General features: G+C 35.8%; 1 long non-coding RNA gene and 1 pseudogene across 1 annotated transcript in view; one reads left to right on the forward strand and one right to left on the reverse strand.

Moving 5' to 3' along the window:
* Positions 1–12,416, forward strand: part of LOC148093277 (uncharacterized) — a 206,769-nt gene that overhangs the window by 162,516 nt on the left and 31,837 nt on the right. The window lies entirely within an intron of this gene.
* Positions 1,245–2,648, reverse strand: LOC107540754 (tubulin alpha chain pseudogene; annotated as a pseudogene).

Here is a 12,416-nt window from a genome sequence, read left to right on the forward strand (position 1 = left end):
CCAGAAATAACTTATACATTCTCTAAAGAAGATAAAATGATGCTTGTTCTGAAATTTTAAAAAAACATTTAGCTATTTATGCAATATTTGTAAAAATGCACATAGGATATATAAGAGAGAGTACTGCATATGGCATAGATACCTACAGAAGTTGACATAAAAGAATGAAAATAACTTATTTTCCTAAGTGGCAGAGAAGAATAATTTAGAATAAAAATGTTTCTTAGGAATTTTCAAGAGTATTATGAAGATCAGTGAGAGCAATCAGCTGTGATAGACTATAATTAATAACAATGACTTCAGTAATACAAACTAATATCTCATAATCTGTTTTTAGATACTCTTTTATCATTTTGTTTTTAGCATATTTTACAATGTATTTTTAATGTTGTTAAATATTATCTAAACTAAATGGCATTTGTGATAATTGACAAGAAAAATACAAACTATGAGCCAAAACCCACTGATAAATATGAATGTCATGAGCCAGGGACAAAACTGGACAAGAGATGGTTATATCAAAACAAAATAAAACATAACAAACGTGTTGGGGAAAATTACTGCATTTTGGTATAGAGTTTTGAGTTGATTAGGCTCACCTGTCTAGAAGGACAACTGTTCATCAAGAGAAAGGTTGTCCTCCCTTATGTCTTATGAGGGTGCTTATACATTTGAATAACATAATGGCATGTATTCTCAATAGAAACAGAAAATATGGGGTATATCTTCCATATTTTGTCTTCCATGGTTGTTTGTTGTATCAGCCTTTGAAAGACACCTTGAACAAAACTTAAATGCAATTACACAAGGAAATGAAGTGATTATGGCAGCTTTCTGATTATTTATTTCTCAAAGCCTTTACTTTGAGACATGAGGAGAAAATCTTATAGGCACACATGGAAATGACAGACGTGATCACAGATAAAAGCAAAGACAGTCTAACCAGAAAGCTTTAATACCTGTCAGCTGTTGAACCTGAAGTTCTGAGTATGACATGTTGCAGGGCTGAAAGAAATGGTAGTTAGTATTCCTCTCATTCTTCCTCACCAGAATCCACACCATCTTCCTCATAATCCTTCTCAAGGGTAGCCATGTCCTCACGGGCCTCAGAAAACTCCTTCCTCCATGCTCTTACCCATGTACCAGTGGACAAAGGCCCACTTAACTTACATTAGGTCAAACTTGTGGTCCAGGCGAGCCTGGGCCTCAGCAGTAGCTGTGGTGTTGCTCAGTATGTACACAGCTCACTGTACATTGGCCAGATCTCCACCAGGTACCACAGTGGGTGATTGGTAATTAATGCCAACTTTGAAGCCAGTGGGACACCAGTCCACAAACTGGATGCTGTGCTTGGTCTTGATGGTAACAGTGGCAGCACCGACATCTTTGGGAATCACATCACTTTGGTACAACAGGCAGCAAGCCATGTATTTACCATGACAAAGTTCACAATTTACCATCTGGTTGGCTTTCTCAAAGCCTGCATTGGTGATCTCTGCAACAGAAACCTATTCCTAGTGAGCTTTCTCAGCAGAGATAACAGGGGCATATGTGGCCAGAGGGAAGTGGGTGCAGGAATAGGGCACCAGGTTGGTCTGCAGTTCGGTGAGATCAACACTCAAGGCTTCATGAAACCTGAAGGAAGCGGTGATGGAGCACACAATTGGGCTAATTAGGTGATTAAAGTTGTGTAGGTTGGAGCTCGATATCGATGTTTCTATGATAGATGTTGTAGATGGACTCGTTGTCAACCATGAAGGCACAATCAGAGTGCTCCAGGGTGGAGTGCGTCATGAGGATAGAGCTGTAGGGCTCAACTATGGCTCAACTAAACCTGGGGGGCTGGGTAAATGAAGAACTCCAGCTTGGACTTCTTGCCATAATCGACAGAGAACCCTTCTATCAGCAGAGACATGAACCTGGAGCCACTTTCCCCACCAAAGCTGTGGAAAACCAAGAAACCCTCAAAACCTATGCACTGGCCAGCCAGTTTCCAGATTTGGTCCAACATGAGGTCAATGAACTCCTTGCCAATGGTGCGGTGCCCCTGTGGGCATAGTTTTAGGCAGCATCTTCCTTGCCTATGATGAGCTGCTCAGGAAGGAACTCTAAATGCTTAAAAGAGTGCTAAAAGGATATCTAAAAGTATTGTATGTCTTTGTCTTAAAGATTTTGACCAAAGATGTTAAAGATATACTATATGTTATCAACACAGTGAAACCTTAAGTTTCACTCTTAATGAGTTTAATTGATTGAAACTCCAATGTGATAAATCTGCTAGGTAAATATGGCTTCCAAGTAGAGCAATGAAAAATGTATGTGCATTTTTCATGTGCTTTTTAAAAAACAATTTATGTTCTATATTAGGGCATTATGGAAGTTTGTTATTTGTAGTAAAGCTCTTAACACCTCTAAAAAAAAATGTCGACATGTAACATAAGTACAAATAAGTAAGTGTAAAAATTAGAAGTCTCTAAAAAGAAAATTCACAGTTCCCTTTCCATTAGAGATTCATTTATAGAATACAGATCAATATAGTGAGCATCAGTTCCCAAAATAAAAATTTTTTATCTATTACTTCTTGTGAGCTGCAGTAATGTTCCCTGCTGAGTTAGCAGGGAGACAGTCATTTCTTCTTCTTTGTTCATAATGACTATCAGTTGCATCCTTGGACATCCATAATAGAAAATACAACAAAATTAAAAGCATTAGGTTCTCCATTTTTATTGCTTTTAAAAAATATATGTACATATGTATACACACACATTCCTGATATAACTTCAGAATCAGTGTTGACAGGATTTCTTTTTGAGTAATTTCTTTACTTAAAAAAGATTTTTTAAAAAAAACAACTCTAATTTGTTTTTCCAGCATAATTAACAACTGTGACTTTCTATTTCATTTGTCTTAACATTCACATTAATGAATTCACGTTTTGTCCTGCTCTGAACTTGATATTGAAAAAGAATTTATGCATCATTGCTTCTCAATATGCCTCAGGTAATTAGTCCTGTTACAGTAGCTTATACAATACTTACCTGAGAAAATGACAGACACCTTTGCAAGAAATAGAGCTTATCTCAAACTGATTTCGTTTCAGTGAGCATGTTATCAACATGGAAGCTGTTTTGACAAATATATAAATTTACAGATATTGAAAACAGTATTTCATATATAAACAGGCTTGATTGCATTGGTTTGATTGGATTGGGTTGGCTAGAGCATGAAAGTCAGACCTGCTATTTATGCTGCCAAGACTACTGGTCTCAAACTTTCTGTTGTATTTTGAAGAGAGGGTGAATCAAAGCATTGTTGGTGATGACAAATTCAGGCATTTGACTGTCGTTTGAGGATTCTCTACATAAATGCAACACTGGTCATATTTCAAATGCTAAATCTGCAAAAGGGAATCTTTTCTGCTTTGCAATAGTACAAAAAAAATTACGTTATTGGGAGCCAAAAGGGAAATTTAGGCAATTTGTGTGGACTTTTCCTATGGTTAGAGTAGTTCCTCAGTGTTTTTAGTCTAAAGGCAAATGGCTCTGTGTCTACATGTATTACTCACTATGTAATACATGAGTTAGACAAGAGTTAGGAACATAGATACTCAGCCTCAACCATTGCTATTACCACCCAAAAGTGTTTGAATTGGAAACCAGGTAGCTAGGGTCAAGAACTCCAACATTATTCCACCACTTTGGTATGTAGAAGATAGCCCATTATGCCAAATCTTCTAACACCATGTGGTCAATGATAAAAGCTAAAACTGTGGAGGGAAACTGAAATTTAGATCTTGACTCTGATAATTTCTCATTGAGTGGCCTAGGCCCTTAGGCCAAATACTTAGTCTCAGCCCAAGGGAATCTTTTGTAAAAGTTACTAAATCAAGATCAACATTTCTAAAACAGAAATCCTTTATTTTAGAAAATTGAGTAGGAAAGAAAACATAATTCTGACTTTACTTACTAACTGTTTGACCTAAGATAATTTCCTTGTTTTTATGATCCTTAGTTTTTTCACCTGTGAAATGAGATAAATCACACCTCCCAGAAGAAACAATGCTGATGCAATGAGATAAACATACCAAAGTGTCTAAAATAGTCCTTAGTAATTGGTAAATGCTCAGTGATTTTTAGAGTCCCCTAAAGTTAGAGATTTTTCACTGTGTGAGGCTAATGGAGAATATATCACAGAAACTGAAATAGGTTTTTAATAAAAGTACCCAAAATCACATTCCTAGCTTAAAATAATCTAAAATGGCTAATGGAAATAGAAGGTAAATGTACTACAAATGATTTCTATGTTTGCCTCTTTTTTTGTGCCTTTAGGGTTTTTATTGAGGTGTTGAAAATTATTTTTATGGGTCCTTTTAAGTCTATTGTTTTGAGAAAGTGTAGAATCAGATTTTTTTAAATGTCATTGAAGTAAAAGTGGGTGGTGCTAGAATTTAACATTAAGACCACCAAAAACATTTGCTCACTTTAGTTATATAACCAGGAGCCTGTCTATACCAGACTACTGGATGCATCATACAGTTGGGGCAGATGCTGTGAAATTTACTATTTTATTTCATTTAAAACAACAACAACAGCATATACTTTTTGGAGTAATCTTTTTGCCTATTAAATCTATACTATTTTCTGTAGAGAGCAAGGTATTACCTTTGTCCAGCTGTTGTCCCTTCCCTCTTGCCCTTGTCACCAATTCCATGTTGCTCCTTTATGAGCCACGAATGGAGCCATCACACCAGCACGTACTCTTAAAGAAAACATGTGACAAGATGAATCATTAGTATATAAATTTAATTTTGTATAACAATTGGTCCAAGAGAAGGCCAGCTGATTACTAAAAACAAAATAAAACAAAGCAAACAAACAAAAAAAACCTTTCAGCAACTTTTAAATTTCTTCTACATCCAACCTTGTCTGATTCTGTTTTCCACCCCATAGAGGTCATAGTTAAGACTTTTTCATCTCTTTACCAACCTGAGCTCCTCCCTTACTTTTCTGAGAAGAGGCAGTGGAAGCATCACATTGATGACTTATTTTGTCCTCTTATGGGACAGCAAAAATGCCATGTGCTCCAAGTGCAGGAAAGAAAGGCACAAAGTATAATAAATGGGAGCCCTTCCCTATCAAAACCATCATTTACAAGCCCTGGCTGGGTAGACCAGTTGGTTAGAGCATCATCCAGATTCCCACCACTGCTGCTGTTCTTTCCATCCCTGGTCAAGGCACATACAAGAAGCAACCAGTTAATGCATAAATAAGTGGAACAACAAATTGATGCCTCTCTCTCCCTCTCTTTCTTTCAAACACACACACCAAAAACCCATTTCAGTATGTGACAAGAGATTTGAGTATTGGGGCAGAATAAGGGCAACGTGAGTTTTTAATGTCAGTCCTAATTGAAGTACTCCACATGGCTGGTGCTGATTTGTAGCAGCGATTTGTAAGGATGTGCTTCATTACGATCCTCTTTCTCCTCGGCTTAAAATGGATGGCAAGTCAGGATGAAGGCGCCAAATTTGGCTAATTTTAGGAATGATCACATTGCTTGCTTCGTGAGTTTGAAAATGAGATACAATTTATGAATTGATCTATTTTTAACACATATATTTCTTTGTCATTATTCTGAACAAATGAAAGTGTATTATGATGGCCAGTTACTTGATGCTTTTGCAGATTAAAATCATTTTCTAAGCTGAAGCACAGATAATGTTTGTATGTATGCTTTCTAGGAAACACATGAATCTTTTTAATGAAGTGAAAATTTTACTATCCCTTTTTGCTTCTTTTTAAAAATGTCTTGTAAAATTGTCATGTTTTAGATTATAAACAAACTCAAAGACATGTAGAAGACCCAATTTTGAGGGTGGAGGCAGATTAGATGTACAGTAAAGGTTTTCATCTGTTGCTTCATTTCTCATTATGCAGATTTTTGGCAAATGATATAATGAGGTCTGTAAATTAATATATTTAAGCTGATGGCAATAAGAAATGTAGCAGCTGTCCCTAGCGTTCTTGAGAATAATTTACTTCACTAATACATAATTTCGTGCCTTGTGAAAAAGAGAGAAACTCTTGATTGCTGAAGGTGAAATGAGAAGACAGGCTTCACTGGAGAAAAACAAACTTGTGTTCTTTGGAGAATTTGACATTTCAGGGACTATGCATATGCAATAAGAAGAGGCTTTGGGGAAAGTATCCTCCTGGGGCTGTTTTCATAATTTGGAAAACACTAATACATGAGTAAGTTGCCTCGCTCTGTTGGCAAGGTAGACAGATGACATGCACAGGGCATGGTGAGCAGACCTATGCACATTTGCCAGCCAGATGGTGTGAGACAGTTTATTAGCTCAGTGTTCTTAGATGATCTTAGATGATGTCTTCATTAGTTTTCTTAGTCAAGATGACAATTAGTCTAGTATTATTCTAGTGGTGCATTGGATAGAATGCACCCATATTGGGAAAAACCAAAGACTAAACATGCATGTAGGTAAAGGTCTAGTGACCCAATGTCCTAGTAGCTTATGAGAGAGAGGACCCAAGATCAGATTCCTGCATTGCTTTTTGTGTGTGCATTGTGTGTGTGTATCTGTGTGTATGTGTTTGTGTGTTTTCATGACTTCCAGACTATGCTAGGAAACCTTGTCATGTGAAAAGCATTTTTCCCATTTGTCACTAAACTAAGAGGAGACCTTGTGCTATGTTGTTAAGTGATGAGTAGAGGAGCATTCACAGAATATGTTTAAATTTCTCTATTCCCCTGGAGCTCCCAGGATTCTGAGAAGGTTCTCTTCCATGGTGGGCTCAGTTTGTATCTTTGAGCAAGGAAGAGCAATAAGTATTATTATTATTTTTTATTTAGGAAGGAATTGTCAGAAAAATATCTTATTTTACAAAAATCCTCCTTTACTAAGTTATTCCAAATAGTCATTGCATATTAAAATAGTGTTATTTCCCATAAAAAATTTAAATAAGATCAGTGAACAAAATCTGCTAGCTTAATTACATTTGTGTGCTATTTTGAATCAGAAACATACATGGTTTTGATGTTTTGATATGTAAATAATACTTCTTAACTTCAAGATATTTATCTAGTGTGGCATTCTTAAATCGTGAATTGCAAAATTTACCAATGATAATTAGTTGACCTTTTTCCAGCAATTTATATATATATATATATATTTTTGTCAGTTTAACTGCAGTTAACTAAAGTGAGCCATAGGAACAGCCCCAAATCAAGAGAATTGGATTATGTGAGGGTGTGAACACTAAGGTATAGCTTATTGAGAGCTACCAATGTAATAGACTGCCACATTGATATTAATATATTGTGTTTATAACATTATCCACTCCTTCCATAATAAATTTGTAACATTAATATTATGGAAAATATGCTACTTAAAGTGCTAGTAAATACCTTTTTTAGGTGTGTTATGAAATTCTGTTTTATTTTAATAATGCTCAAATTATGACTACTGAAAAGTAGGTACATAGAAATAGAAAAGTAGATAAAACTGACCAAAAAGAAAAGACACAATAATTGTTTTACAAAGGAGAGTACATAATTAGCAAAGTTTCTAGACTAGAAGATTCATTGAATTGCTGTGTTGGAAACTCTTATTGTTTTATTAAATTAGAAGTTGTATGAAGCTTTACATTTATTCTCTATTCTGATAGTATTTTATTAGGTATCCATTTATAATGAACTGTACTAAAAATAAGAAGAAATGTTGTCTAGATAAATACATTTCAATAAAAAATATGCACATATTTATTAACATTGTAAAGAATAGAGTTTTTGTGGTGGAAGTTGGAGATGGTGATGGAAGGAAACTTGACTTGGGGTAGTGGACACACAATGCAATATACAGAAGATGTATCATAAAATTGTACCCCTGTAACCTATATAATTTTACTAGCCAGTGTCACCCCAATAAATTCAATAAAAAAGAATGGAGTCTCTGTAAGAGTCCTGGCTTTGGCAATTACTACAATTGTTGATTGCTTTATGATAAAGAAGTATAATCACTGTGATCATTTCCATTTTCAAATTTCAGTTTGGCTGAAAATACAAACTTCTCTTTGGTTCAGTAATTTTTCCCATCTTTCTTAAAATAGTGGTCTTTCAAAAACTGTAAAATCATATATTTTCTTTTACAAAGAATATACAAGAAGAAAAATATTTGCCATATATAACACACAGTGTTAATATAATAATATAACATATATTTTACAATGGAGTAAAAAGTAAATACATAATGCAGTAGGAACATATATGAAAATATCAACAAGCAATTTACAGAGCAAGAAATGAAAAAGGCCCTCAATGCATAAACTCAGCCTCCTTAAAAATTACAGAAATGCAAATTAAAGTAATAATGGGACACAATTTCCCACCCATCAAATTAGCAAGGGTTTTCAGAAAAAAGACCCACATATTGGATGATGGGATTGCTAAAATGATTTCTAAATGTTAACACAGAATTCCATATCCAGAAATATATCTTAATAAAGAAGGTAATATAGTCATGTCAAATCTGCTCGTTAGCCAGTCCTGGCATTTTCAACTTTAGCTATGGTATCCATTTCTATAATTTCTATGTAGTTCTTTTTAAAAATGCTAGGTTATTTCTCATAGTTTCTGTTAACTCTGTTATTCTAAACATTGTCTCTTATTTTTTTGAACATGGTAAGCACAGTTGTTTTTTAATCTGTTTCTTTGAATTCTAATATTGAATGCATTTCCAAGGGTTTTTTTGGCTTCTTGTTTTCTCTAGTGGTTGTTCATTTTTCCTTATTTTTAATGTACTCAACTCTTTTTTTTTCTTATGAGCTGCTATTTATTTGTTTTCAAAGAAAATTATTTGTTGGAATTCTATGAGTCCTAAGATGAAAGCTGTCTTTTTTCAAAGAAATATTTGATCTCCCTCTGTCAAGTACGGAGTCACTTACTATGGCCTGTTAGCCTCCACCCCCACTTTGAGGGCACACCCTGGCCTTTAATGTTCTCTTTCACTTCCTTTCAATACATCAAAACAAAAACATATACAGCATGGTGACTATAGTTAATAATACTGCATTGCATATTTGAAAGTTGCTAAGAGATTTTAAAAGCTCTCCCCATACACATAAAATAATTGTAACTATGTGAGGTGATGGATGTGTTAACTAACCTTATTTGCTAATCATTTTGCAATATACATATTTTAAGAAGCGTACATTTAGTCAATTTGGCAAATGCTCTCAGGACAAAATGAAGTTCCGGATTGCAATTAACCTTCTGGGTTTCAACTCTCACTTAATTAGATGCTAGCTAACTAGTACTGTACTGATGCTATGTAGCAATTAAAGTCCGCCAGCCACATTCAGAAGTAAGCATATATTGCTCCTGTTTCTGGAGTGGTCGGCGCGGCTGCTCTGAGGGTCTAGGCGGGGCCTGTTCAGCCTGCAGAAGGTGGCCTCGGGCAGGCCTGGCGTGGTTTGATGCGCTTTTCACGCTTCTCGCTCCCTCCCTTAGCCGAAATAGGCGAGCCTGGGTGTGCCCTGGGGCCTGTCCCAGAGGCTGTGAGTGAGAAAGTCAAAAGACATCAAGCCCCTGCTTGCCGCACCCTTGCCAACATCCCCTGGTCCAGAGCAAGCCACATGGGGTAGCTAGAGGTGGAGCGGGAGGTCACAACATGAGAAAGGGTGTGGACACAGTTTGGGTTGAAGAGTGGGGCTTTAAAAGCACAAAAATTAATACAATGATGCTATTAAGTAGCTTATTGTTTTTATATTTACCTAATAGTTTTGCTGTTTTCTTTGGTATAGATGGTTCAAATACAATAGCCCAACAGAACAGAGGCTGTTTTTATTGATTTATTTTTAACATCTGAGGTAAATGTATATATAGCACATAGAATGTCACAGTTACAAGCGGGTGAGTTTGACTAAACATGAATGTAAAACAGGGTGGCATTTATTTTGTTGTTACAATTAGCTCTAAGATGAATTTTTTTCTTATAATAATAATATAATGTATAGTTTTTAAAGTGAAGAACATATGAGCCATACTTTACTAAAACATCTAGAAGAAACCATTGCAGATAGATTTTTGAAAAACACCGGGGAAGATATAATCAGTCTGAGCATCAGGATTTTATTTTTTGAAATAATTTTCGATTCACAGAAGAATTCCATATACACTTCATTTAGCTTCCCCTAATGTTAACATTTAATATCACCTTGGTACCTTTGTCAAAACTAAAACATTAATATTGGTACAAAACTAACTAAATTACACTTTATTTAGACCAATGGCAGCATCCAACGCAGGATGCCAAGTAGAGCTATTACTTATTTTTTTTAACTATTTGTTTTAAAATAATGACGGATTCATGGGAAGTTCCAAAGCTAGAAGTACCCGTCATCCTGTTTTCCTCAGTGGTTGCATCCTGCTTAGTTATAACACGGTATCAAACCGGGAATCCAGCACTGGGCAGCGAGAGTGTATAGTCTTCTATCATCTTCTCATGTGGAGCTTTGTGGAACCACCACTACAGTCTACACACGTGTCCCACCAGCGTCAGGATCTCCCTCCAGCTACCCTTGCAGAGCCCCCCCCCCCTCCAGCTGCTATCTCTAATTCCTGCCAACTACTCATCTCTTTGTCATCTCTGTAATTTTGTCGTTTCAAAAATATTGTATAAATGGGATCATATAATATGTAACCATTTGGGATTGACTTTTCTCAGCATGTGTCTGGAGATTCACCCAGGTTGTTGCATGTGTCAGCAGTTTGTATCTTTTGATGGTTATGTGGTATTCCATGGTCTGCTCATTGTTCCAGTTAAGGACATCTAGATGGTTTCCAGTTTTTGGCTATCCCAAATAAAGCTTCCATAAACATTCACTATTTTAAAAAGAAAGAAAGATAACGAGAGAGGACCATTTGTAGTATATATAACGTGGTTTCATTTCACTTCAAAATATACTGAGGAAAATTTTTAATGTCTATAAACACACCTCTACTAATAATTTTTAAGGACAACTTGTTTTTTAATTCTATTATTTACTGCAATTTATTCAGCCAAATACCTATTTTTAGACTGGTTGGCTCTACTTTTTCAATATTATAAATAACACAGTAAGGAATATTCATATAGACTTTTATGTTCTTTGTATTAATTTCTAGGATAAGTTCTTGAGTTAGATTGAATTGATTAAAGTTTATACCCATATTCAAGGACGTTGTTCTTATTTTTATGTTTGCCTCTACAATAGTTGTTCACCTGTTGCATACTCTAGAAATTAACAAAGACCACTCCAGTGAGAACAAACAAGATATTTATTCAGAACTTGCTAGATCAGGGAGTTGGTCCCCAGCATTTGCACTTGGCAGAGACTTAGAGGCAGTCAGGTGACTGGGAAGTCTTTATAGTGAAAGGAAAGGGAGGTTTCAGGTGTGCTCTAAGTGAGGTCATGGCATCGGAAACTGGAAGCAGGCTAACTGGAAGCAATGCATCTTATACAATTAGTTTGGGAGCATATTTACTATCTCTGGTTGGTCCTGAGTTGGAAGCAAAAAGGAAAATAACTTGTGAGTTGTTAATCAAGTCTTAAGTATTCTGGGCCAGTTGCTGCAGAGGTTTGGTGTTTTGGCCTGGTTGCAGTTTGGGTCCCTGGACTTATGTTGATCAGGTTGCTATTGCGATTTTTAGTGTGACTATTACTCATTGTATATTAAGTCTTTCAGTACTGAAAGAACTATCTAAGAACTAAATGCTTAATTTGCATTCTGGTTTTATTTCTTTCAAAAATATCACTTTTAAAATGAAGTATTAGCAAAATAATGGATTTATGGCAAGGTCTCAGCAAAATAATTGATCCATAGCAAGGTCTCAGCAAATACCAGCTATTATTACTCACTAAAGTTTAACTTTCTAAAAGAGTGTAGTTTGCAGTATTCTCATCACAATTCAGTAGCCTTTAATTTCCTACATGATGGTCTCAGTTCAGGCTGCTGTAAGAGAATACCTGAGAGTGGGTGGCTTACAAATAAATGTAATTTATGTCCCAGAGTTTGGGAGACTGGAAGTCCAAGATCAAGACATCAGCCGGTCCAGTGTCTGGTAAGAAGCCGCCTCCTGGTTTAGAGACAGCCATTTTCTCACTGCCTTCACATAGTGGAAGAAGTTAGGGAGCTCTTCAGATTCTCTTTCATAAGGACACTAATCACATCCATGGGGGCTCCAGCCTAATGGCCTAAACCACCTCCCAAAGGCTCCACCTCCTAATCACATGATATATTGGGTTAGGTTTTTAACATATGAATTTTGGGAGTATACAACACTCACTATAGCAACGGTGATGTGAAAATCTTTAGCTGACATTGAGACTTCCGTATTCTGTCCCTAATGTGTATATCCG

The sequence above is a fragment of the Miniopterus natalensis genome, chromosome 4, assembly GCF_054644295.1.
Source record: "Miniopterus natalensis isolate mMinNat1 chromosome 4, mMinNat1.hap1, whole genome shotgun sequence".
Classification (NCBI taxonomy): Eukaryota; Metazoa; Chordata; class Mammalia; order Chiroptera; family Miniopteridae; genus Miniopterus; species Miniopterus natalensis.